The 23275-nt window shown below is 33.8% G+C and overlaps 1 long non-coding RNA gene across 1 annotated transcript; it reads right to left on the reverse strand.

Annotated features, from left to right (window-relative positions):
- Window positions 1-4890: 4890 nt before the first annotated feature.
- LOC123286598 (uncharacterized) lies at window positions 4891-21773 on the reverse strand. The gene is made up of 3 exons (XR_006529158.2): window positions 20493-21773; window positions 17224-17302; window positions 4891-4966 (listed from the first exon to the last, which is right to left on the reverse strand). It is a non-coding gene; the product is annotated as an uncharacterized lncRNA (long non-coding RNA).
- Between the last annotated feature and the right edge of the window lie 1502 nt (window positions 21774-23275).

A 23275-nucleotide genomic window follows, 5' to 3' on the forward strand; every position in this document is an offset into this window, starting at 1 on the left:
CGTACCTTTAAAAAGTGCTTTATGAATACATAGAATGCAGGAGGCAGGAATCTTTCAATGCCCAGGAATAAACTCCTTAATGTATTTCTTAAGGACGGACCACAAAATAATACTCTTTTGACTTCTTTTCAGATTGCTTTTTCGATCCATTTTGAATAGTATTTTTAGGAAAGATTTTTAGGACTAAAACCCCCCGCTGCATTAAAACAATATTCCTTCAGACCCATGGATTCCAACTCCTTGACTTATAAGGTAATGCATGCCATCACACTCTCTCGAGTAAGGAGAGTTAAGGAGACAAAGTTCTTGCCTAGTTGACACACATGTGTGCACATGCACGCACACACATACATATGCATAAACAGTAGTAGTGTATTTGCACTGTAAAGTAAATGAAATTATAGATAAGCAAAATAAAAACAAAAAATCAAATCTTCATATTTATCCTACTAAGAGATCATCATATTTAACACTTTAGTGCACAACCAGAGATGTGCTGGACCAGCTGCTACTGTCTGTCACACCTAATTGTGCACACCTTTTCCCAACTGTGTGTTCAGTGACATCCCATTGGTACTGTGTTGATTACCACATGACTAATTGCTATAGTGGGAGTATTTACACCATGATAATCAGCAAGTGCTGTGAATCAAGGCTTCCACTGCCTGTCCCAGCAGATTCATTAGCACACTACTATAAAAACCCTTTAGAGCTTTCTCTGCACATATATATGCATATATGTGTATTTTTACCAAAATTAGGTCATAAATATACATCCTGTCTTACCATCTGCTGGTTTTGGTCAATAATTTCCACCATTCCGTTTAAATAAAATGTCATCTCATCAATCGTATTCAGAAATTTTTAATTTACCTAAAATATCTTTTTGACAGATAATTTGACCTAAAAACCATACACAATGTGATAATTTTTTAACTCCTCCTGCAGAAGATTTTCCTTATGATTTTAAAGTGCCAGGGGCTGCCTGGTGCGTAGTGGTTAAGTTTGCTCGCTCTGCTTTGACAGCACTGGGGTTCTCTGGTTTCGATCTGGGCACCAACCTAGCACCGCTTATCAAGCCATACTGTGGCAGGCACGTCCCACATATAAAACAGAGGAAGATGGGCATGGATGTTAGCTCAGGGCCAATCTTCCTCAACAAAAAGAGGAGGATTGGCAGCAGATGTTAGCTCAGGGCCAATCTTCCTGAAAAAAAAAATGCCAGTTACTAGAACCATTTCTATTATAGCACAGCCAGATTTGGCCTCATTGTTCTCTTCCAGACTCTTGATATGGGTTTAAATTATGTTCTTTTTGTGTCAGAGACAGTGTAGGGTAGTAGTTAATGTCTGAGGACCCGGAAGCTAGAGTGCAGCTCTGCCATTCATCAGCTCTGTGATATTAGGCGAGTCATACAAGTCTGCTGTTCCTCATGCACTTACTTTACATGTAAAACGGGCATGATAAATACCCTCACTGATTGTAAAAAGGACTTTTCTCATTACCTAGTGTCTTCATTGTATCTTACAAATCAATTTAATAGTTTATTTATCAGCTTTGTTTGCTTTCTTAGTGGCACATAGAAATGATATATCTTCAGTCTTGCAATCAATGGTACAACATCTTAGATCAAATAAGTTATGATAAATTTATGTACTTTATAGAATGTTGTTATATTTAAATATACATATTTACGTACGTATAGATATATGAGCCCAGAATATAGTAAACAATTAATTAGCTTTAACTATTTTTATTATTGATAATACTGATGGGAAAAATGAAAGAGATCTTTTCAACAGAAATTTTCTCAATAAATTGATCATTAAGATCTTTTGGTCTGTTAAAATTTATTCTAACAGAGCTATTGAATCTAAATTAAATGAATTTTTTGGAGAGAGATTTACTACTCTCTTTTGATTCCTTGAATGAACTGTTTTAAGGAAATAAGTCCTCTGTGGATTTTTAGAAGTTACAGGAAAAGGTCAGCAGAGACAAACCTCTTATCCAAAAGACATGCCCGCAGGCATTCTTACAATATCTCTAAGGAATTCAAGCTCTAATTAGCACAATTAATGAAGATTCAAAATTGTAAATTGGGCACTATTAATGAAGGTGCTTACTAAATGTAGCTATAGGATGCTTAAAATAAGCATTTAAAATGAAATATGATTCCTAAATTTCAATACTGACTCAATAAAAAAATACCTTTTTGGCCACAAATTTAAGGGGGGTTTATTAACTTTGACACCACTATAAATGATACAATTATTTCATCTTTTTAGTTTTAAATTGTAAAAAGAGTGTTGAGAGTTGCAAGTTTGGTGAAGCTTTACTAAAGCATTCAACTACTTTCAAGAAACTCATGACAGAGTGTACAGAAAGTTAAGTTAGATCACTTTCTAGATCTTAAAATAAATGTGAATTTGCTTTACAATCCAGAAAAAGTTGATCTGGATACATATTTTATTCACTAGACCACTATATATTTAGCTTAAAAATTATGGATAACCCAACCAAGCAGTTGATTTAATTAGAAAAAAAGGACAGTCATATTAGTACCTTGAGATCATGTTAGGCAAAATAGAAAAAGGATTAGATCCACTTAGAGTATAGTTGATTTGTTTCAAGCTTTTGGCATCCTCTGGACACGTCTCCCCTTACTGGAATTATTATCCTTAACATGAAATATAATTTTCAAAGTGATTTCAATAGTAGGATGATTTCAATTACAATGGTAAATAATTGGATCTGAAGATCCACACTTATAAATTAATCATCTACTAACAACAATGAGTTTTATGAAGCGGATTCAAAGTGACAAATAAAAATGGCAAGTAATAGGATATATTGGAGTATATGAGGAAGCCATTTGGTGTAAACCTAATTTGGCCTGAACTTGTCTTTCCAAAAGGGCCTGACTATGGTCATTGAGCATGCATTGTATATCTGCTTTAGATATTCCCTATGGCAAGAACAAAGGCCCTTGAGATAAAGGTGCAACTTCCCTCCCCCTCCTAACCTTGGCGTCTCCTTAAGGATTAAGCATCTTTCCTTAGGCTAGGAACTGATTGCTGAGCTCACCTGTGACTGCCCAGCTGGAGACAATAGACTTGCCTCCAGCTACACCCTCCAAGATAGCAGACCCACTACCTGCTGTGTCCATCAAACGCTGTGCCAACAGGGCAATCTTGTGAGTATTGTGGGACTGACATTTCAATCATATGTGAAAAATCCTGTTTGGGGGTATATAACCACTCTGTATACCTCACTTCTTTGGTGCCCTTTCTTCCTTTGGGAAGAAAGGCCCCAGACCGTGGTCCTCACATTTTAGCTCAGGATAAACTCACCCAAATTTTTATTTATAGATTGGCTATGGACTATTTTCATCAACAAAAATAAGAAAAAAAAAAGCTGTGAAATGAATAGCAATAAAAACTAAGACCTTTCAGAAATTCCTGGATGCCCTAACTCTCCTGAGCAGCTCCTGGGTGTGACAGACAGTGCACTTTAATGCACTCACCAGGAAAAGGTCACTGAAAATGGAAAAGCACATTCAATTGCACATGTCCTCATGTTAATTTGTAAATTCAGTGACTTTCTCTTTAGAAAACTTAAGAAAAAAGAAACATATCAAAGGTCAAATATATGAAAGAAAAATAAAAATACAGACTCGTAATAACTTTCTTAGATTAACATCTCAATGGGTACAACAAAACAAAAGCAATCATAAGGAAAATTTGCTTTCCTTTAATTAGCAAGGAATGTTACCTGAACAAAGAATCATCACATTACAGTTTGTATTAATATCCCCAATTGCTATAAGATGTTATTTCTCCCTCATTGATCTTTTATTAATTTGGAACGGTGTCTCAAGAATACTTTAAAAACATCAGTTGGAAAATACTTCTGGCACAACGATTTTATTTTACGCATGAAGTAACAAAGGTACATAAGATGAAATTACCTTCACAGGGACACAATAATTCTTAGCTGTAAAGGCAGAATGTGTCCATGACTTTTCTGAACTCAAGTTCACTGATATTTTTGCTATGTGATTTTGCCACCTATGGATACAAATTATACTCCTTAGTTGGAAGATATTTCCATTCAGTTATAAAACCTCAAAAAATCTTGCAAGAGATAATACAGAAAAATATTTTGTAAACCAGCATTGGAGACAATTGTTTCAATAAATTTGATGAAGGTCTTTTGATGATTAAATTAATATGTGGCACATTGAAAGAATCTGTAATTATAATTATAAGCAAATAATCATATTTGGTTCAATAAAGAATCATAGCATTTATAGATACATTAAACTGATTTTACATAAAACTTTTAAAAATGCTTAATGGATTTGTGTCAAACAGTTTTAAAATATAGAGGCTGTGTAAGTTCAGTATTTGATTCTGTTTCCATGAAGTTCCAAAGTATCCATAGTATTGTTAACTAAATGTATATATTTAATTCTGCTTTAAGATGTTCAACTATCCTGAAATGTAATTTTTTTTTTTTTTTGGTGAGGAGGATTTGCCCTGAGCTAACATCCATTGCCAATCTTCCTCTTTTTTTTTTTATTGCTTGAGGAAGATTGGCCCTGAATTAATATCTGCGTCAATCTTTCCTCTACCTTGAATTTGAGATGCCTCCACAGCATAGCTGACAAGCGGAGTAAGTCTGCACCTGGGATACGAACCCATGAACCCAGGCCTTGGAAGCGGAGTGCAGGGAACATTAACCACCAGGCCACGGGCTTGACCCCCTTAATTTCTTTTTTATTTGTAAAAATCAAGAGAATAATCATGTAATGAACACATTTCGTGAGGCAGCAGACCTTTTCTGGGAATCTGGGTTGGAACTGCAAGGTTTACAGGAAATGTCTACTTGCCTCTGGACGTTATACGCATAAACTCCAGCTCTGTGGAATAATCTTAGTCCATCAAGTCTGTAAGAAGTACAAAACCTGGAGTGGAGAGAGTTGGGAAAATATAATTAAAAGCAAAATCTCTTGCCAAACCAGAAAACCTCTCTGCAAAAATAGCAGTGGAAGAAAACAATTTTCTTATTGAATAAGCATTAAAAGCATTAAGCACAAGAAGCATTAAATAAGCAGAATGTGATGCTCATCACAGGCAATCTACTAACGAGATTGCAAAAACAAAAGGAAATCTTACCTTTCTATACAGTCAAGCAGATACGACTCATTGCATATATTTTTCAAGATAAACAATAATTAGTCCTCAAGTCAGAGGTCTTTACAGCATCATTTGTCACACATAGTTCATCCTAAATTCACCTGGTAATTGGGGTAGCCACCTGTGTTTGCTAATTGCCTTTATCCAAAGGAAAAATAAATTTCTTACATCTATGAAAGGAGGTGGGTTTGGAGCCAGCTGCCTGCTGAGGTTGGGTTCCTGCTCGCCCACAGAAACTGGGAGGTAGACGCGCTATCTTCCTTGATGATTACATTTTAAAGAAATAGTTTCCAAATCCTTGAGAAAAATATCCCTGGGTTGTAAAGCTGACAAAATGTTTACTTAGCTTTTAAAAATACATGCAGATAGCCCAAAGGGACAGAGAAAGAATACACAATTACAAGTTTTCTAAAGCAAGTGCTCTAAGAAATAGGATGGGAGAGAGTCTCTGTCTCTTTTTTTCACCAGGAAAAATTAAAATTTATTTTTCTCATTTTTAATTTGTGTTTTTCCTTATGAGAGGGAGAGATTATTTTAGGTGCGTATCTTTTATATAATACTTTATATAATACTTTGTTGAGTTGCACCTTTTTGAACCTAATCTGAAAGATACTTGACAAACTTGTAAATATAATATATTTGAAATAAATTCAGTTATCATGTTTTTGTATTTCTGCTTTCAACAGTTCATTTGTTATCTACATTTAGCTTTATAAATTATACCTTTTTTAATAGTGTTTGTGCATCTCTACGTATGTATGAAAGACTTATAATCTCTGTCTCTCTCTCCATAACACAGCAGGGGCTCAACTCCTGGCCTCCTGGCCTCCTGGCCTCCTGGTCTAGTCATCTGAACACGGTTGGTACAGAGAATCTTCCCACTTTTAGAGTGGACTTGATTGATGGACATTAGAAAACAAACAAATAAACCAATCATTTACAACTACTGGTGAATAATATGGCACTCTAATACCACAATAGCATTTTCTATTAAGACTAACATATTACCTGTGTGTTATGAGACTTATTTTCTCTTGTGAGTTCAAAAGACGAGCCAAACAGAATGTCAATTGTTTTATTAATTTTTTTAAAAACACTTTGAACAAAATATTAAAACTGGAATAAGAGCGAAACATTCTGATTAAAATCAAAGAAACATATCCATTTGTATAAATCCTTATATTTCTTAAAACAAAATAAAATGGCGTACTAATCAAGCAAATAAATATATAAGTAACAATTCTAAACCCATAATCATGTTTCTGGGAGAAAGAGGAATGATTAATCTTTTAAAAGCTACTAGGTTCTGGGTCACATTTGAAAAAGCACAAAAATATAATAGTGTTCGTGAGAAGGAAGGTTTGGAGGGAGGGAACCAGGAAATTGAAGGTGAGGAGAGAGAGAGAAGGAAGGACAACCGTTTATCATCATCATCATTGTATAATAGTCATAGAATGAAATGCACATAGTTTAAGTATACTGTTTGATAAGTTTTGAGAAACCCAAACACTTGTGTCACCCAGAAATCTATCAGGGTATGGAGCACTTCTATCACTCAAAATAGTAACCTCCTACCTCTTCACAAATTTATATCTGACACTCTTGAAATCAACCCCTGTTCCTTTTCCATCACCTTAGATTAGTTTTGTCTGTTCCATAACTTTATGTAAATGTTTCATACCGTAGGTACTCCTTTGTGTCTGGCTTTTTAGATTCAGTATAGTATCTGTGATATTACCATGATATATTTTAATTCTTATTAATATTCCACTAGTTCATTTCTCTTTATTCTATTCATTGTTGAGTAATACGTCATCATTCATTACATGACAATGTTTACACATTTTCCACTTGATGGACTGTTTCCAGTTTGAGTCTATGATAAATAGAAGTGCTATGAAGATTTTTGTAAAAGTCTTTTTATGGAATATATTTTCTTTTAATTTCCTAGCTTAATATCTAGTAATGAAATTGCTTCATCATAGGTATACAGTAGGCATATATTTAAATGTACAAGTCACTGGAAAGCTGTTTTCCCAAATAACTACAATATTTTGCTCTCTCATAAGCAATGTACAAGAGTTCCCTTTGTTCCATATCACTGTCAGCATTTGGCCCTGTCAGTCTTTACATTTTAGGCATTCTAGTGCATGTGTGTTGGGTATATAATGATACAATGATATGTCTTTATAGTTTAAATTTGCATTTCCTTGATACCTAAAAATGTCAATACAAGTCTTTTGTCAGACATATGTATTGAAAATATTTTTCCCGTTCTATGTCTTGCCTTTTCGTTTTCTTAATGGTATCTTTCCCGAGAAGAAGCTTTGAATTTCAATGATGTCAAATTTATAAATAGTTTCTTCTACAGGTATTCCTTTTCCCGTCCTGTAAAAGAAATTTCTACTGACCCTATTTATTTTTCCCTAGAAGTTTTGTAGTCTTAGCCTTTACATTTAACTCTATGAGCTACATCAAATTAATTTTTGCACATTGTGTGAGGTAGGGGTAGATATTTTCTGACATGGGTTATTTACAAGTGTATTGTTTAATTTCCAATTATTGGAGAATTTTTTGGGTATCTTATTTTTTATTGGTTTCCAATTCAATTCCATTTTTTCCTCAAAGAACATTCACTGTATATTTTCATTCCTTTAAAATGTATTGAATTTATAGCCCAGCATATGACCTGTCTTGGTGAATAATGTATGTATACTGAAAAAAGAGTGTGTTCTGGTATCATAGATCTAATATTCTATAAGGGTTGATTAGGTTAAATTGGTTGAGAATGTTAATCTAAGCTTCTATATACATACAGATCTTTATATTAATATGTATACTATATATTAAATTTTATAAAAATAACTTCTGTCAATTACTGACAGAATATGTTAAAATTTACCACTATTATTGTAGTTTTGTCTAATTCTCCTTTTCGCTCTTTCAGTTTTTGCATTATATAATTTATTCCTTTGTTATTAGGTTTGTGCACGTTTAGGAGAGTTGTATCTTCTGGATTAATTGATCCTTTTATAAAATGTCTTTATAGTGATTCTTTTTGCCTTAAAATGTAAATGGTTTGATATTATTTTAGCTAATATTCTTTTTATACTATTAGAATTTGCATAATATATCTTCTATACTTTTTAAATCTATTAGGTCCTTGATATTTACAGCTCATTTCTTGTAAACAGCATATAGTTGGGTCTTGCTTTTTTATCCAACCTGACAATCTCTGCCTTTTTTTTTTGGAGAGGGGGTTTTTAGTTCATTTACATTTCATACAGTTATTTATATTATTGTTATAAGTGTACTATATTTTTGTTTTTTTCATTTGTTCAATGTGATCTTTGGTTTTCTGTTAAATATTTCTTGTCTCCTTTTCCATAAATCAAGTATTTGTTACTATTCTGTCTCCTTTACTAACGTTTCAGTCAAACTTCTATTTTTTTTGTGTTTATTATTAGCTCAAAACATTAATAAAGTACATCATTAATGTATTACTATCTAACTTTGAGTTATTATAACACTTCACGTACAATTTAAGAACTTTACAATAGCATGCATTCATTTATGCAACTCCCAACTTTTGTTCCATTGTCACGTATTTTACTTCAATGTATTCTATAAACCATATCATACATTGTCATACTTTGCTATAAACAACCAACTGTCTTTTAAATAAATTAAGAAGAAAAAAGTCTTCTAGGTACTAATTTATTTGTTGTTTCTAGTGTTCTTTGCATCATGGGAACTACATTCCCATTGGGCGTAATTTCCCATCAGCCTAAAGGATGTCCTTCAGTATTTCATGGATGTCAGGGCTTCTGGCAATAACTTCTGTCAGCTATTATTCCATTTTAAACCCTTTATTTCCCCTCCATTTTTGAAAGATAGCTCTGCTGGATATAGAATTCCAATCGGCATGTTCTTTCGGCACTTTCAATGTACCTTTTCATTTCTTTACAGCTTCTGTTGTTTCTGATGAGAAGTAAGCAGTTATTCTTATCTACTGTTCTCATTCATATCTAAATGTAAATCTAAATCATGTTTCATTTTCTCTTCTTTTATAATTTTCTCTTTATGTTTAGTTTTCTATAATTTGACTATGATGTACCTGCTTGTATTTGCCTTTGTATGTATGTGTATGTATTTATGCTACTTACGATTTGTTTAGCATTTTAAATATATGGGTTGATATTTCTTGTTAAACTTAGAAATTCAATTTTTTCTTGCTCCAACATCTTTTCACTGTTGGAACTACAATTGTGTATATTCTACTAGTAAATATGTTCCTGTAAGTCAATGAGGCCATCTGGATTTCTTTAAAATCTTTTTCCTCCCCATGTTATAGTTAGGATGGTCTCTATTGCCCTGTACTTAGGTTAACTGACACCATACAATCTGATGTTAGGATATCCAGTTGATGTTTTATTTTAGATACTGTATTTCTGCATTTATAATTTTCCTTTTTGTCTTTATTATAGCTTCCATTTTTTCCCAATATTTTCCACGTGTTCAATGATTTATTTCCATTTTTCTTGAATTTCTTATGTAATCATTGCTTAAATCCCTTGCTTATTAATTCCAACATCTGTGTTATCTTTTGGTCTTCTTCAAATCAACTTCAGTCTCAAAATCAACTCCACTCACTCTTGTCATAAGTCCAAAGACTCCTAGAATTTTGCAAGCTCTGTAGTCTCTGCTCAGGTCTAGCCTTTCTGTTGTGTTCTTTGCTATCAACTCTTGTTCTGTTAGATTAGTATTTGGCCAAGGAGTCAAGGAGAAGTAGAAACACACATCTGGAGCTCTTTCTCTGTGAATATCCATTCTAATACCTTTAACTGCAAATTCTAGCCATCTCAGCAGTTATGAACACTGATTTCTTTTTCCTCGAGCTAGTGAAATCAATGCTCTTTATTTGGGCTCCATTCCTTCTGTTGAGGTTTGGAAAATTCCCCAGGTAGAAAACAGGGGTAAATGTGTAGCTCTCCTAATGTATTTCACTTCTTTGAATGATCAAAGCACTGTTGTTCAAATATCAAAGCATATGTTGCCCACAGCTTGAAAAATGTTGCTTCATGTATCTTGTCCAATTATATAAATTTTTATGAGGATAAATCTGGCACTCATTTCTCTGTTATGGCCAAAGTTGAAATTCCATAACCATTTTTCAAGCATTTGTTATATGAAGGATGGTTTTATTCAGTGTTTTAGTAACATAACTTCCTTCCCTATTTCCTCCAAAATATGAATTACAGATTACTTTCTTTATTTTACATTTCAAGATCTTGAGTGTCTGTAGGCTTAAACTATCTGAAATAATAAAAGTTAATGTGGTTAATATGTATTGAGCTCAATTTTAAATTCAGGTCAATTGGAATATAAAATCTTTTTTTCTTAACAATTATACTGATAGTTTTAGGAATGCCTTATGGTGAAATTATTTGTTTAATAAAAATCTTCAAAGGTGCCTAATAGATTCATTGTATGTAAAACAAATGCTACTGGAGGTACTCAACCTGTGCTTGAAGTAGAGATGTGAGGCCCAAAGCCACATATATTCTGGCTTTCTGCCAGGCCCCTACCAACTCACTCCTTGATGATGAGGGATATGCATGATTTCTAGACATCCATTGCTTAGAGTTTAAAACCATTGCATTACATTGTGTGGCCTATGAGTAATCGTTGAAGTTACTGTGGATGTTTTGACTGTAGAAGAAAGGACTAAATGAAGATGCAATAGCTAATTAAACAAAAATTTAAAAGCCAAGAAGAGGCTGAGTGATTATTTTTGGCATCTTGAGGACCTGCAGTTGGGAAGTAGACTCATGCTCAAGCTACAGAGCATGAAACTGAGTGTGATACAAGAAGCAAGTTTAGTGTTGATTTAAAATCAAAGGCATGCAGAGAGACTAAATAAGATATCATCCTGAAAAGAATTGGTAGAGAGGCAGAATCCAGATGCGTGGCACAAGGATGGAAATGAATAAGACCAGATCAAAGCAAGTGATTGCATATCAGAGAGGTAGGAGATAGATCATCCCAAATATCTGGGACGGATACCCAACCTAAAAGCTACTCTGAAAGGCAAGAGTGGGTAAGGAGCTTACATAGATGGGAAGCCATCCTGAAAAATTGTGTAGAAGGAAATCTTACATTGAGTGACAAATCCAGATTAACCTCTGTAAGATTCTCAAATATATTTTATAATATTTGATCAGCTTTATATATTCATATCGAACTCCTTGTTAGTACATTATTTATCTCACTAATAATTTGGAGAAATTGAAAATTTTCAAATATCAGGTTAAATTGTACATTAAGTTAAAAGACGTATGTTCTGCTAAGGTGCTACCAATCAGGCATATTTTAGGTAAAGACCAAGAAAGTTGTAGTCTTAATTACTACTCACAAGATGTTTTAATGCTGGGCCTGATTATCTTATAAACCTGTGTCCTCATAAAATGCAGAGCATTCTTGTTTTCCTATTGTGGCTCTGTGGTTACTTTGTAAAAATATGTAACCCAATGTAGGAATCTAAAATAGTTTTGATCTTACAGGGAAGCAGAAAGCTCAGTATTAGCCAACAGTAGATGAAGAGAGGAGCTTGCCTGTCAGCTTTCTCTTTGCTGGCAGAAGAAAATCTCAAAAGAGTTAGAAGGTTAGCTTATTCTTCATTACTTGTGCACACACACTCACAGATTTATAGCAGCTAAGATCTAAATTCCAGAAATTAAAGGATTTCAGAAAATCATATTTTCAAGTGAGGCTTTCTTTAACTTAGATCTTAGTAGATCAAATACATTTGAAACTCTAAAAATATCATTAAATAGCTTCATTTAGACCTAGAAATATTTTGCAGCTCAAGTTAAAGAGATTAAACCTATGTCTCCTTAATGAAGAAAATCTCACCTTGTCTTTTGATGAAGTAACATAAATCAGTTCTCGCTCCCAGTGTTGAGTTTGAGGTTTCATCCTTAGTGTTTAAATGAACAGCCTGCCCTGAAATGGACCTATAGCTGCACCTGATATCTTTTCCTCAAAAACTCTTGTTGTTGGAAATGTTGACTTCATTTGGCAGTGAAGGGGGAGCTGTGTGTTTCATTTCTATTCGTCCATCATTATAGGGCATGTAGGAACCTGAGAAAGTTCGATAGATGTGGGATCAAAGTTGTATTTCAAAAGATAAGACTTTGGTTGATGTTTGGAATACATCAAATTAAAAGGAGAAATTTAAAAATTATACCCCCTTGTGCATGGATATGTGCGTGTGAGAGAAAGAGACAGAAAGAGAGAAACTGTTAAAACGTCTCCCTAATTAGATGGGAAGCTTGCAAATATAAAAAATGTATCTTATTTACTCTGATATTCTCAAAAATTTACAAAATACCAGAGGTATAATAGATTCTCAATTAATAATACTTGAATAGACATAGTAAATATGTCATTTGAGTGCTGTGGAACATAATTAAAACTATGTTCTTTCTTCTATTTCTACAGGAAATTATTTTTAAAAATTCGTTAATATTAATCTACTCCATCAGCTTCTATTTCTTTTAACTACAGGGCTTGAATAATCCAGATCTAGTCTTGGGTTAGACGCTGCTAATTGTTCCAGTTGGAGTAGGAAACAGGCACCATGACTCATTGGTTATGTTTTGTTTCCTTACATTCTATGCCATATATCTTTGTTTTATCAGTGGCTCTGGTGATGGTAGAAGGATGATGGCATCATACCTCCCTTACCTCCAATTGTTTTCAATGGTGTGTCTGTTGATTGTCCATTTTTTGATTCCTGAGTAATAGTCCATTATACAGATATCCACGATTTGTTTATCCATCCCTTTGTTAATGGGCATTTGGCCCATTTTCAATTTTTGTCTATTATGCATAAAATTTCTATGCCCATTTACATATCAGTCTTTGGGGGTACGCTTGTATTCATCTCTCTTCTGTACGTAGCTAGTCATGAAATTACTCCCTTGCATACTATGTATAAGTTTTACTTTATGAGGAATGAAAAACTGTATTCCAATGTGGCTGTAAAGTTTACTTTAGCTTTCCCACCAGCATTATATGCAACTTCCAACTGCTGCATATCCTTGCCAATATTTGGTATTGTCCATGTTGATATTGTCAGTCTTTTTAACTTTAGACACCTTAATGGGTTCTTGGTGGTGTGTCTTTACACATAAATAATTGCAAAACATTCTTTTCAAGTAGATGAGAAACATTTACAAAAATTGATGAAGTTGACACACTTGAAAAGAAATGCTTTTCTTTATCACTGATAATACTCCCTCTACTGAAATCTATCTAATCTGATATCCACACCAGCTTTCTTATGTTTACTGTTTGTGTGGTACATGTATTCCTCAGTTTTTGCTTTTGTATGTGCGTGTCCATTGTTTTTTAAATTTTTAAAGATTTTATTTTTTTCCGTTTTCTCCCCAAAGCCCCCCAGTACACAGTTGTATATTCTTAGTTGTGGGTCCTTCTAGTTGTGGCATATGGGATGCTGCCTCAGCAAGGCCTGATGAGCGGTGCCATGTCTGCGCCCAGGATTCAAACTGGGAAACCCTGGGCCACTGCAGTGGAGTGAGTGAACTCAACCACTCAGCTACAGGGCTGGCCCCTGTTTTTTAAATTTTTAAATTTCGAAACATTAGACTTACAGAAAAGTTGCAAAAAGAGTACAGAAAGTTCCTATACACTCTATAATCTACTTCCCTTAATATTAACATTTTGCATAAGTATGTTAGAATAAACATAACCAAAAAATTAACGTTGTTACACTACATTTATTAACCACAGACTTTATTCAGATTTCACCACCTTTTCAACTAATGCTTTTCTCTGTTCCAGGACCAAGTAGAAAAATCCCATAACGCATTTATTCTTCATTTCTCCTTAGATTTCATAGATGCCTTCAATCTATGATTATTCCTAAATCTTTCTCTGTCTTACATGACCTTGATATTTTGGAAAAGTATTGGTCAGTTATTTTGTAGACTATCCTTCAATTTAGGTTTGTCTAATGTTTTCTTACCATTAGAACAAAGTTATGGGTTTTTGGGAAGAAAACCAATAAACAAGTATGACCTTCTCAATGCTTCATAGCAGGAGTTACATAATGACACTACATCATTACTAATAATGTTAACCTTGATCGCTTGGGTAAGATAGTGCTTTTCCAATGGCTTCACTTTAAAGTTATTATTTTTCCTTTTGTCCTTAACAAATATCTTGATGGAGAAACATGGAGATGATGAAAATATCTTGTTTCTCCTTTAATTCTGCCCACTAATTTTAGCATCCAGATTGGATCTTGACTGCAAAAATTATTACACTGATATTTGAGTGGTGATTTTCTATTCCCATTATTCCTTTTACACATATTAAAGGAATTCTTTTGTGAGGAAAAGCTGCTGATTCTCCCCCATTTATTTATTTACTTGTTTATTTATATCAGTATGGGCTCATGAATATTTATTTTATTTTCTGGATCATAATCCAATACTTTCATTATTTATTTTTTTGCTCAAGATTTTCTAGGTTTAGTCTTTGAGAGCTTTTTCAGATTGTTTTCTGTGCCACTTCAACGTCTCCATAATTTTTGAATATTTCCTTACTTTCAATCACCACAACATGCTCCAAACTCACCTTAGAATCAACCACTTCTCCAAGAATCCTAGATTCCTTTTTTGAGAGAATGCATGTCTTGTCTCTTCATTCACTGAACAAAGTTTCCTTCACTTATTCACGCAAGAAAAGCTTCTAATTTTGATAAAGTCTCATTTATCAATATTTTTTCTTTTACAGATTATACTGGTAATATGGCATAAAAGGAATCCTTTTTTTAAGCCATGACTACAAAGATTTTCCTCTGTGTATTCTTCTTGATGAGTTAAAGTTTTAAATTTTAGTCTATGCTCCATATTTATTTATTTTTCTTTAATTTTACTATTATTTTTTCAGATGCACATCATAACATATTTCAAATTCTGTGTACATCATGTACACCACCCAAAAACTAATTATAGTCCATCCCCTCACATGTGAACCTAATCACCCCTTTTGCCCTCCCCCCTTCCCCTGTGGTAGCCACCAATCCAACCTCCAATGCTATGTGTTTGTTTCTCGTTGCTTTTATCTTCTACTTATGAGTGAAATCATATGGTATTTGACTTTCTCCCTCTGACTTATTTCACTCAGCATAGTACCCTCAAGGTCCATCCATGTTGTCACAAGTGGCCGGATTTCATCATCATCTACCATATGATCTAGCTGTCCCACTGCTGGGTATTTATTCAAAGAAATTGAAAATGCAAAGGCATAAAGATACTTGCACCCATATGTTCATTGCAGCGTTATACACAATAGCCCAGACTTGGAAGCAACCTGGGTGCCCATCAAGGGACAAATGGATAAAGAAGATGTGGTATTTATGCTTCATATTTATTTTTTTGCATAGGTTTTGAAGTATTTATTGGATCAGCCCCATTTGTTGAATAAATAAAATTTTCTCTATTTACTTGCCTTTGTGTCTTTGTAAATAAACAGCTGATTATATTTTGTGGTCTATTTCTAAAGTGTTCAATTGGTTCTGTGTTTTTCCTTTTGCCCATAACACAATATCTTGATTACAGCAACTTTTTAGTGAACCTTGAAATCAGGAAGTATGAGTCTTCCAAATTTGTTTTTCTTTTTCCACTTGTTTGGGTAATTCTAGTTACAGTCGCTTTCTATATAAATTTAGCACAAGGTACTATAAAAATATCTACAAGGAATTAATTTCATTTCACATTCACTCTATAGATCAATTTGGATAATGTTAACATCATAAAGTGTTAGTTATTCCAATCCACTATCTCAATATATTTTCTCATTTATTAGGACATTCTTGATTTCTTATTCCATGTTTGTAGTTATCAACGTGAAGATATATGTATTTGGTTAACTTTACACTTAAATATCTCTTTTCCCCTGATGCTATTGTAAATGTTACTTTAAAAAATCAACTTTCAATTGTTCACAGGCATTATTCATAAATGTAATTGAATTTTTCATATTCACTTAGTACCCTGGGGCATTCCTGAAATAATTTATCAGATCTATGGGCTTTTTATAGATTTTTTGGGGGAATTTATATGTTAATATCAGGTCTTAAATCCACAGAGATTTATTTCATCATTCCCTTTTTTTATTGAATATAGTTGACATACAATTTTGTATTACTTTCAGCTATACAACCTCGTGACTTGACATTTATTTACATTACAAAATGATCACCCTGACAAGACTAGTAACCACTTGTCATCATACAAAATTATTACCATATTCTTGTCTGTATTTCCTGTGCTGTACATTACATCCCCACGACTTATTTATTTTATGAGTGGAAGTGTGTGCTTCTTATCCCCTTCACCTATTTCACTCTTCCACCCTCTCCCCTCCCCTCTAGCAACCACTAATTTGTTCTCTGATTCTGAGTCTTTTTCTGTTTTGTTTGTTCATTTATTTTGTTTTTTCCAAAGAAGACATGCAGATGGCCAACAGGTACATGAAAGGTGCTCAACAACACTAATCATCAGGGAAATGCAAATCAAAATCACAGTGAGCTATCGTCTCACACTCGTCAGGTGGCTATCATCAAAAAGACAAGAAATAACAGGTGTTGGCGAGGATGTGGAGAGAAGGGAACCTTCGTGCACTGTTGGTGGGAGTGTAAATTGGTGGAAATTATGGAAAACAGTATGGAGGTTTCTCAAAAAACAAAAATAGAACTACCATATGATCCAGCAATACCACTTCTGGGTATTTATCCAAAGAAAATGAAAAAACTAATTTTAAAAGAAATATGCACCCCTATGTTCATTGCAGCATTATTTGCAATAGCAAAGATATGGAAGGAATCGAAGTGTCCATTGGTAGATGCAAGGATAAAGAAGATGTGATACAGATAGATAGATGGAAAGATAGATAGGTATATAGACAGATATAGATATATAGGTATACTTACACATACAATGGAATACAAGTCAGCTGTACAAAAGGGTGGGATCTTGCCATTTGTGACAACGTAAATGGACCTAGAGGGTCTAATGAAAAGTGAAGTAAGTCAGATAGAGAAAGAAGGATACAGTATAATTTCACTTATATGTGGAATCATCATTTTCATTCTGCATGACTTTTCTTTTTCTTGTCTTATTTCACTGACTAGGACTTTCAAAACTAGTGAGAGAAGTCATTCCTCCCTTGTTCCTGTTGTAAGGGCAACATTTTATTGATCCCTCACTCACTCGTGTTGCATCTGCTGATGAGCCTGCTGAATACATGCTTCATCACTTTTTACTGTGTTTTTTTATTTCTACCTTTTGATTAGAGTTTTTTCATGTAGTTTGCATCAATCTGCTGAAATCACACACCTGATTTTGTATATCATCCACCTTTTTCTAGTATCTTCCTTAATTTCCTTTAACATATTTACCATAGGTATCTAAAAGTCCCAGTGAGGTAATTACAACATCTGCATCACACCTGAGTGTGTTTTTCTTGCTTGCTCCGTCTCATGGCAGTGTGTTACCTTTTTGCGTGCATTGTAATTTTTGGTGAAAAGTGGATGGATCTTTTGAAAAATCATAAAGGCTGAAGTAAATCATTTTTATTATTAGAAACGTGTATCTCTTTTCTTCTATCCCAAGGCCACTCTGTTCTCAGATAGAAATTACATATATTACAATAATAGAAGAAAATAACATGAGAATTTCTGCAAAATGTTAGTTGCTTCCTGGATGCCTTGAGCAATTATGCAAGCTTATTCTCTTTAATATTTCAATTAAGGCTTAGAGGAAGCTCACAAATGAAAAACTGAAATGTAATGTTAAGCACCATATTGTTTGCTATTTTATCTCTGGAAACTAGCTCAGAGTCTAGAACATTGTAATTAGCTAATAATCACTTGCTCTATGAACAAATGAATGAATGAATGCATGAATACACGAACACATGAAAGAAGTCAGTTGTTGCCAGAATTTGGAGGCATATGAGTGACAGATTAATGAATCAGGAATATTTGACAGCTCTAGCATAAAAGTATTATATCACATAAATTAACATGAAATTCTAATTTTATAACCTATTTTATACTTTAGAAATATGTATTAATTAAAATCTGTTTAAATATTATAAGCCAAAGAGAAAATAAGAGTATTATTGAGAAACCATTTCCCTGCATATTTTTTTGGAAAGGACTGAGAATAATTTCAGGATCTCCATAATATAGAATATCTAGGAGACTCTGTAATGCATCAAACTGGGTGATTTCTTTAATGTAACCAAAACAAATATTTTAATATTAAAGAGGTACGTGCATGAAGATGTTAGTACCGAGAATATAATTTTATTTCTCATGGAAAAACCTACCGGGGAATTTGCCAACTGAAAAAAAAAAATTAAAAAGCAAAACAAAAGTAAACGAAACAAACAAAACTAAGAGCCAGAAGGCAAAGCAAGGATAGAGTAATAAAGAGAAGCATGAATTATAAGCAAGATCTTATGACGTCTCTAACTTTATATTAACAGGACATAGATGCAGTTTTACATCCTCCAAGGCCTATAAAAGAGGATGCTTCTATGAAACAAGGGAGCAAAGGTTTGAGTCTAACTTAGGGGAGAGAATATGGAAAAACACCTCAGCCATGTGAACTGAGTTTCATATTTTTGCCAAATTAGAAATATTTAAAAATGTCTACATTATGATACACAATTTCTGGACTATGTCAGAAGCAGAAAGTCGAATACTGAAAGACAAAGCATCTCTCCAAATGCAAATAAAATGATGCACTAAAGGAACTGAAAAAAAAAATAGTTTTCATTTCCTGAGTGCTTCTACTTTGTTCTTGCTTAAAATAATTGCATAGTTTCCTTATTAACATTTACTCAATCATTCAGCAAATTCTTGTTGGTTTCCTCCAGTGTGTTAGGTGCTATTATAGGAATATTTGATAATTGTTCATATTATATTCAGTAATCGATATGACTACCACATTAAATTTTATAGTAAATGATGATAAAGCAAGTGATTGCTTAAAAAAGATTCTAATTAGATTCATGAACCAAATTTTGGAGAGGTTTCCAGTAGCCACCAGGTATTTAGAGTCCTAACAATTTTGTATACATTTTTCTTGAAAAACTATTTTCTAGAGAAATTGGCAAAAACATTAGGGTTCATGGGAACTGATGTCGATTGATATACATGGAGAAGCACATTTGTTCGCAAATATGTACAAAATGCATATGAATGAAGGAAAAACACTTGTGTTGCCACTAACACATTTTTTCTTACTTGATACTTGAATAAACTTATCTATTAAAATCCATTAGAGTGCAATTTCCTTACATGCAGGCATGCTCTCTTATTTGCCATTTTGCAGCAAATAATGTTTCCATTCATTTTTGAATGTGAATGAATATAAAGGAATTGTAAAAACAATTTGCCTCAACATCATCATATTCTAACAACATTATTAGATTTTCTTCGATGGCATTTGTTACAAAATAACAATAAAACTGATTTCTTTTTTTGTTGTTATTTTCCATATGTGTTTGTGAATAGAAAGTAAGTCAGTGATAACATAGGTATCTCTGAACTTCCAAGAAAATTGTTTATTTCCCTATGAGAGTATATCTGTATCGACATGTCTATTATCTATCAACCAACAATGTGTGAGAGTTCTAATTGTTCAAACTCTCAGAAACATTTGATGTTTTTATTTGTTTTAAATTGTAACGTATACTAGTATTTCATTGTGGTTTTGCATTTGATAATTTTTGAAGTTAGTATAAAAGGTATCATTTAGTATTTGATTTTCAAGTATTTTATTGCTAGTTGATAGTCAATATTGTTGACTTTTTTGTATATTGACATTGTATCCTACAACTTTGTTAAATTCTCTTCTTAATTATAGTGATGTATCTATAGATACTTGGGATCTTTAATGTAGAGTATCACATAATCTGCAAAAATGATGGGTTTATATTTCATTTCTGCTCCTTAATACATTTCATCAAACAAAATTTCTTCATTGAAAGACTGCAGCCTTTGAAATTCCATCTAGAAAAAAAAAATGCCTTACAATTTATTTTCCTCTTTCATTATTTCTGTATCAGCATGGTAGCATTTCTCAAAGCAAAAGCACATTTAAAATGAAAAGAAAAAGAATAGCTGGTAATGAAGAAATCTATCTTAGGAAGGCCTGAAGGAAGCAGCCAGTGCATAGCGCTTTGTACCTTTAGAAGAAGACGGGATGACTGATGACAGAAGAACCTGAAGTCTTCTTTCTGAGCTCCGGGCTTCAGGGGAATCCAACAGTTTCCCCTCAAAGAAAATTTGATGAAGACTGATATTGACCAAGAGAGGAACAGGGGTAAAAGAGCAACACTCCAAATACCTGAAGGCTGTGCTCAGAGGCTATGGGCTGTCTGGGCGTCTTGAAAGAAACCCACCTCATTTATCCCCCTGAATCAGAGCCTATCAGAAAAACCTTGCAAAGTTATTGTAAGGAGAGACTGCACCATTAGAAATACTTGCACGTAGTGTATTTATCTCAGAGATTTTGTAAATCCAGAGAAAAATATTGACCAAAGTATGCAAATTTGACTGAACCAGTTTTTGTTGTTGTTACAGTCAAGAGGCCAAATCTTTAAGCAATAACTCTAAATATTCCATTAAATTACCGTGGCTTTTACAGCAAGGGCTTTGCACTGAGTAAAGTAGAGTAGCTATCAGTTCAAGTATACAATAGCCAAACAGGCATTTTTTCCCTTTCACAGAGATGCGCTCTTTCTTCCTACACCTACTGATTACAGACATCTACAAGACAAGGTCCGTTGCTTAGAGATGCTGTTCACCTTCACTGTTCAGAAGTAGAGGACAGAAAATTCCCATATATACAGTACATCTAAGAGACCGTGACCATTATTCTGACCTCAGTTGTGTTAAACTACAACTGATGCGTACTCATTTTTTTAAAAAAAGGTATTTCTTGTCATATTCATTTTATTCAACATAAATGACACAAGTTATGCAAATGGTTGAGTAGTTGCCACAATAAATATCTATATCTATAGCTTAAGATGAAGACAAGTTATTTGCCAATAATGCTGCAATTAGGGCTGGAATCAGCTGGGTGCTACTTCTGCTGGTTTTGTCCAGTTTCTCTTATAGCTCTTGTCACCTGGTAGCTTGACTGAGGCTGGATTGTCCAAGAGAGTCTCACTCACATATCTGGCAGTTAGCTGCACCAGCTATCTGGGGTGCCTCATTCTCCTCCATTTGGCCTCTCCAGTAGAATAGCCTGCTGGTGTACATGGCAGTAGTGGCCTTCTCGGAGGGCAAATCTGAGTGTTCAAGCACTTATCAAGCCTCTGCTTTCCTCATGTTTGCTGATTTGCAATTGCTAAGCCAAATCACATGACCAAGGCCTGCATCAATATGTGAAGGTGTGGATCCCGGGAGATATGATTCATTGGTGGCTATCATTTTAACAATCTACTATGATGCCCTAGTATAAATAAAATCATGGCTTATTTTTCTCATTTTCTTGGTTTAGTATACCTTTTAAATTTTTTTTGAGATAAGTTTAGACTTACAGAAGAAGCAAAAAAATAGTACAGAGAGGTCCCATATACTTTTCATTTATTTCCTCTATTATTGCCATCTTACACAACCATAGCACAACTAACAAAACTAACATTTAATCATAGTTAATATTATTATGCTAATAATATTATTAGCAATATTATTAACTAAAATGCAGGCTTTACTCAAGATTCATTAATTTTCCTACTAATATCATTTTTTTCTTTCAGGATCCAATCCAGGATTCCATATTATTACATCTCCTTAGTTTTCTCCAATCTGTGACTGTTCTTTAACCTTTCCTTGTCCGTCATGAACTTGAAACTTTTAAAGGGTGCTGGTCAGTATTCTGTGAAATGTCTCCTGGTCTGGATTTGCCTGATGCTTTTTCATGATTGGGTTAAGCATATGCATTTTTGGCAAGTATACCACAGAAGGGATGTTGTGTCCTTTTCAATGCATCGATTGAAGCACATGATGTCAATAAGTAGTGATTTGCTGGTGATGTTAACCTTGACCACTTGGCTGAGATGGTGTCTTCCAGGTTTCTCCACTGAAAATATGTATCTTTTCTTAAATGCAGCCCTGGGATCAACTAATTTTCCAGGAGAAGGGAAAAATGAGTTAAAAAATTTACTTTTGGAGCCAACCCATTGCATAGTGTTTAAGTTTCCCTGCTCTGCTTCAGCAGTCGAGGGTTTGCAGGTTCAGATGCCAGGTGGGGACCTACACACCACTCATTGAGCCATGCTGTGGCAGCATCCCACATACAAAATAAAGGAAGGCTGGCACAGATGTTAGCTCAGGGCCAATCTTCATTCCAAAAAAAAAAAAAAAAGATACTTTTAACCCTTTCCTTCTCAATTTACTTAGTGTAGTCTCATAAAACACAGGGTAATATAGCTCATTCTTCCCAAATAGCTCTATATTTTTTAGTTAGGGGTATTGTCTTACAAAATTTTTTTATATTTGACTATTTCTACTAGGAGTGTATTGTCCTTCGTCTCAAATACTAATATGCTTGCTATTGCTGTTGTGAGTAATAAAGTCCTTTGCTTCTGACCCAGGAATATCATGGCTTCTAGCAGGTTAAAAATCTCAGACTCTGCACAAGTCTTAATACTTGCCTGTCACTTTCTTTCCTCTCTGTCTCCTTGTAAACTCTTAGGCTGAAGAAGGACATACATAGAGGAGATTAGTGCCAGATGGAAGTGCCAAATTGTAGGCAAAACAGATTAAAATCAATAGATCGTATATTAAGAAAATGGAGATGAACTATTTGGATTCATGCAAAAAAAGATGCTTAACAGTATACATTTGTACTCAGAAAGCAATAAAAACTCAGCGACTTCCCAATGAATGTTATTTTATTGTTTATAAGATTATACTGCAATTTTATTCTGATTAATTATTTTTAATTCCCCAAATCATA

This window comes from Equus asinus, chromosome 6, assembly GCF_041296235.1.
Source record: "Equus asinus isolate D_3611 breed Donkey chromosome 6, EquAss-T2T_v2, whole genome shotgun sequence".
Lineage (NCBI taxonomy): Eukaryota > Metazoa > Chordata > Mammalia > Perissodactyla > Equidae > Equus > Equus asinus.